The sequence below is a fragment of the Penaeus monodon genome, unplaced genomic scaffold (genome assembly GCF_015228065.2).
Source record: "Penaeus monodon isolate SGIC_2016 unplaced genomic scaffold, NSTDA_Pmon_1 PmonScaffold_1453, whole genome shotgun sequence".
Lineage (NCBI taxonomy): Eukaryota > Metazoa > Arthropoda > Malacostraca > Decapoda > Penaeidae > Penaeus > Penaeus monodon.
The window spans coordinates 32,501-38,493 of NW_023643632.1; the positions used below are offsets into that span (position 1 = coordinate 32,501).

A 5,993-nucleotide genomic window follows, 5' to 3' on the forward strand; every position below is an offset into this window, starting at 1 on the left:
AATTTCAGTGATAACTATTTGCTTTAGTGTTAGCATTCATTTCAGTATCCTCATTATTTTTAGCATTATCATTATGTAGCAAGATGTGTTTTTCCTTTATCATTTTCATTCATTTTTTATACTACAATATCTCGCACTGAAATACTAATTCATTTCCATATTAAGATGAGACCAAACCAAGAACGTATCAATTAGGTTGTCTGGAATAAGCATTCTAGGTTACTATGCTCGTACTATTTTACTACGCATTAAACTATACAAATAAATTAAATTCACATCATCTCCATATGGAATCATGGCCGTCGCATCGAGATCCGCCTTTTTCTCTCAGCTTTACAAAGGTGAGCCATAAAATCTTGAGGGAGCTCGAACGACCGTTTCGGACGAGTCTTCTTCGCTTGAGTCAGGGCTGAGTATGGGCCTCGAGACACGCGATACTCCTCGGACTCAGGATGCTGAGCCTCGCCCTCGTACTCCACCTCGGCCACGTAGCCAGAGTCGCCGTCCACGTAGTACTTGACAGTCTGCAAGCGAGTGTCGGGAAGCTGCACGTAGTACGAGCCTTGGGTGTAGTCTCCGTCGCGGGACTCCTGATGGCCGAAGTGGTTGCCGGAGTAGTCGTGCTTCACGGCCCAGTCGAAGTCGTACTTTGCAGGTGCATATTCAACAGAATCTTCGTCAGATCTCTGTAAATACATAAGTAAAATGTATGATTTTCTGGTAAATTTCGTTGCCTCCGATAGCATCTCTACGATTCCAAGAACTTCATCAGATCTCTGTAAATAGGAATGTTATTAGATTAGATTATGATGCATTGCCTTGTTTGTTTCTATGATGATCCGGCGATTTATTGATTACTTATTTAAAATTATCTGTCGCGTTAACAACCAAGGTCATTAACAATGGTCCGCCGACACCCGTAAACTTACATCATGACTACGGTAGATGTGGCGACTCTCTGAGGACGTTCGGCAGAGTCATCTGATACCTGGAACACAAAATAACCATTGCTTTACTTTTAAATATTGCCTCAGTATGCCTTTCCCATTTAGGGTAACATATGAAAGTATTACTCAAAATACTGGCAGAGATAAGGGCAATAACGTTCACTATTTACTTGAGTTCTAACTCGCGGGACACCGTAGAAGGACGAAGGTTGAGAATCCGACGCAGCAACGGCAGCGAGAGCCAGCAGGAGGACGAGCTAAAGAGGAAACGAAATTGTTGCCCATGATAACGTTATTCAAAATGAATTAGTCCTCAATCCTTTCACTGAATTGCAGTTCTACATATGAAAGCAGTTGGTGACAAACCGCAGCAGCTCACCCGAGTGTTCATGGTGCGACCAGAGACGTGGAAACACTGACCCAATTCGCCACCGCCGCGCCGAATTTATACGGTCGATGGGAAGGCGACACGAGGCGATGACCTGTTTTTTCCTCGATTTTGCAAGTTGACTCTAGTGGTCATTAGAATTCTCCCAACGGTACCAATTTATTTCATGTACTTTACTACATTACTTTATTTCTTGTTAGAAAAATCTGCAGGACTCAGGAGTAAATTTTGTGGTGTGAGTCTTTAGCATATTTTTGTATCGAAATATAAAAACGATAATTTACATATATTGGTGGGTGGATAGTTTTACCTTTAACTGTAATTTGATTTTATTTTTGTTTCTTTATATAAATGCTTCATGTGTTTTACCGTTCTTGTGTTTGCTATCGTTGAAATTATCATACGAATATATATGTGTGTAAATATATGTATATGTATACATCTAAATACACGTACATACGTGTGTGCGTGTGTTTGTAGACACATGTATAGCTATGTATGTATGTAAAATATAAAATATATGCATATATATACACATATATATGTATATATATATAAATATATATATATATGTATATATATATATATATATATATATATATTATATTATATATATATATATATATATATATATACACACATGTATATGCTCGGCGTCGATCTGAGTAATTATCAAGACGCTCCTTATCGACTCCCAAAAAATCTTGAGGCCCACAACTTTCAGCAATCCTTTCCATGGACTGATTTACTAAAATCTGCCGTGTCAACAGCTAAGGGCATTAGCGACGAATACTTTATAGGATTAAAATGTTAAAATATATAGAAGTTAAAAAATCAGTCAGTATATATGTCTCTTAAATAACAATAAGTATATTAAAGATCTAATCATAAATCTTCATGGAAGCCCTCGAGGCAGACAGTCACCGAAACATCGTGGGGAACAATGTAGTAAGGCGACATCCTCAGTGTGGCCTCCAACACTATGGTAAGAAGAGCGCCTTCGTTGTTTACGTCAACACGGGCGGCGTCTATACAGTTCGAAGTTCCTAGAGGAAATACATTTTTGCTCTCCCTGTACCTATGCTCCTTGCTGACCACCCCTTTGGCGCAATGCAGAGTAAACAATGAACAGACCCAAAAGTGCCGCCCCACAAGACATCTTAGAATTCGGACCGCAGCAGACCTATTAGCCATCTGTACAGTACCCCTTGCAGCGACTGCGACATTATATAAATAGGTTCGACAAGACAGGGACTCCACGAACAACGAATCGACCAAACACCCCAGCGCTCTTCGAGGCCATGCCTTCGTTGTTCAGGTCGATACCGACGGCCACTACCCAAAGTGATCGCAAAATTCCGTCTTTAAGCGAGCTTGGCCCTACATTAAAGGAAAATGGTAGAAGCAGTGTTAATACAATTAATCAACAACTTTAACACCACAAAAGTGAGCCACAAATCATTCAAGATCATCGCACGAGTGTTCATCGATACGACCTGACAGAGCACATGTAGATTTACCTTTGTGTATCTCTTGTTCGTTAAAACCGTGAAGAAGGAAAACAGCGCAAACCCCTTCGGCCTTTTCATGTGTTTCTCGCTCTTAATTTTGTTTTAATCATAGAAATATGTCATGAATCTAAATTCAGTTAACAAGAAAGACTCTCGAATAAGGATTTCATATATTTAATACCCATTAATATTTGGAGCTTGAAAGAGGTAGTCCTTCTATATAAGTGAAAGGAGATATGCTTATAGAAGTTTAAGGCATTTTTGAAGTCTTTTTAGGATTCACCTTTATTCAAAGTTTAATCATAAAGCTATAAATTGAAAGGGTTTTCTATAAATATTATTTCACCTACTGTTAAAGAGAGAGAAAAAATCATATATATATATATTATATATATATATATATATATATATATATATATATATAATGTGCGTGTGTGTGTGTGTCTGTGTGCCCACATATATATGTATATATATGCGTTATATATAAATATATATATATATAATATATATATATATATATATATATGTATGTATGTATGTGTGTGTGTGTAATTGTGTGTGTGTAAACACACATATTACACACACCAAATTACTAAAATGTATATATTTGTGGTTCTGGGTATATATGTGTGAATACACACACAAACGCACACAAACACACACACACACACGCACATACACACACACACATATGTAATATCATATAAACACACACACATATGTATGTGTGTATATACATACAATATATATATATATATATATATATATATATATATATATATATATATATATATATATTTTTTTTTTTTTTTTTTTTTTTTTTTTACGGTATAGGGTCATGTTTGAGCTTCCGTGGTCACAGCATGATACTTAATTGTAGTTTTCATGTTGTGATGCTCTTGGAGTGAGTACGTGGTAGGGTCCCCAGTTCCTTTCCACGGAGAGTGCCGGTGTTATCTTTTAAGTAATCATTCTCTTATTTAACCGGGCTTGGGACCAGTACTGACTTGGGCTAGCTTGCCCACCCAGTGGCTAATATATATATAATATATATATATATATATATATATATATATATATATATGTATATTATATATATTATATATATATATATATATATATAGATATATATATATATATATATTATGCTGTTTTTGCAGGAAAAAGGGCAACATTTTCTCCATGCCATATGGAAATTACACAAGTGCCTCACTCATTAGAAACGATTATTGTTTCGCTTATTCAGTCACTTCCTCAATAAGTTCAGGTATTTATGATGTAATCGCACATTTGCTTAACCAAATGCTTTGTTTTGATAGGCATTGGAAAAAGAAATGAAAATTTACTTATAACTGTTATATCAGCAATATATAATTATTACTTTGATTATCAATTTCACTATTATTATTAACATTGATATAATATTTTTTTTATAATGATAGAAGTGACGGTGATAATAATGATGATAAGCAACAATAATAATAACAATAATTGTAATAATAGTGAAAAGATGTCATCATAATAATAGCGATAATAATAAATCAATATTGATAATGATGAAAGCAACAACAATAATAATAAATATGATTATCATTATTACTACTACTCATGTCATCAAAATCATGATTATTACCACGGTCATTACTAATAACATCACTTTTTTCTGGTTATCATTATTTTGTTGCTTAATAGAAAGTTCATCAGTAGAAGTCACTGTATTGTCACTGTTGCATCACTGATGTACTTTGGGTGTATAAATCAGTCATAACTTCAGTGATAACTATTTGCTTTGGTATTAGCATTCATTTCAGTATCCTCATTATTTTTAGCATTATCATTATGTAGCAAGATGTGCTTTTCATTTATCATTTTCATTCATTATACTACAATATCTCGCACTGAAATGCTAATTCATTTCCATATTAAGATGAGACCAAACCAAGAACGTATCAATTAGGTTGTCTGGAATAAGCATTCTAGGTTACTATGCTCGTACTATTTTACTACACATTAAATATACAAATAAATTAAATTCACATCATCCATATGGAATCATGGCCGTCGCATCGAGATCCGCCTTTTTTCTCTCAGCTTTACAAAGGTGAGCCATAAAATCTTGAGGGAGCTCGAACGACCGTTTCGGACGAGTCTTCTTCGCTTGAGTCAGGGGCTGAGTATCGGCCTCGAGACACGCGATACTCCTCGGACTCAGGATGCTGAGCCTCGCCCTCGTACTCCACCTCGGCCACGTAGCCAGAGTCGCCGTCCACGTAGTACTTGACAGTCTGCAAGCGAGTGTCGGAAGCTGCACGTAGTACGAGCCTTGGGTGTAGTCTCCGTCGCGGGACTCGTGGTGGCCGAAGTGGTTGCCGGAGTAGTCGTGCTTCACGGCCCAGTCGAAGTCGTACTTTGGCAGGTCCATATTCAACAGAATCTTCATCAGATCTCTGTAAATAGGAATGTTATTAAAATTAGATTATGATGCATTGCCTTGTTTGTTTCTATGATGATCCGGCGATTGATTGATTACTTATTTAAAATTATCTGTCGCGTCAACAACCAAGGTCATTAGCAATGGTCCGCCGACACCCGTAAACTTACATCATGACTACGGTAGATGTGGCGACTCTCTGAGGACGTTTCGGCAGAGTCATCTGATACCTGGAACACAAAATAACCATTGCTTTACTTTTAAAATATTGCCTCAGTATGCATTTCCCATTTAGGGTAACATATGAAAGTATTACTCAAAATACTACAGAGATAAGGGCAATAACGTTCACTATTTACTTGAGTTCTAACTCGCGGGACACCGTAGAAGGACGAAGGTTGAGAATCCGACGCAGCAACGGCAGCGAGAGCCAGCAGGAGGACGAGCTAAAGAGGAAACGAAATTGTTGCCCATGATAACGTTATTCAAAATGAACTAGTTCTTAATCTTTCACTGAATTGCAGTTCTACATATGAAAGCAGTTGGTGACAAACCGCAGCAGCTCACCCGAGTGTTCATGGTGCGACCAGAGACGTGGAAACACTGACCCAATTCGCCACCGCCGCGACGAATTTATACGGTCGATGGGAAGGCGACACGAGGCGATGACCTGTTTTTTCCTCTATTTTGGCATTAAGTTGACCTCAACTTAATTC

At 37.1% G+C, this 5,993-nt stretch overlaps 2 pseudogenes; both read right to left on the reverse strand.

Annotated features, from left to right (window-relative positions):
- Window positions 1-333: 333 nt before the first annotated feature.
- On the reverse strand, window positions 334-1,355 carry LOC119569363 (annotated as a pseudogene).
- Window positions 1,356-4,929: 3,574 nt separating this feature from the next.
- Window positions 4,930-5,873, reverse strand: LOC119569364 (annotated as a pseudogene).
- Between the last annotated feature and the right edge of the window lie 120 nt (window positions 5,874-5,993).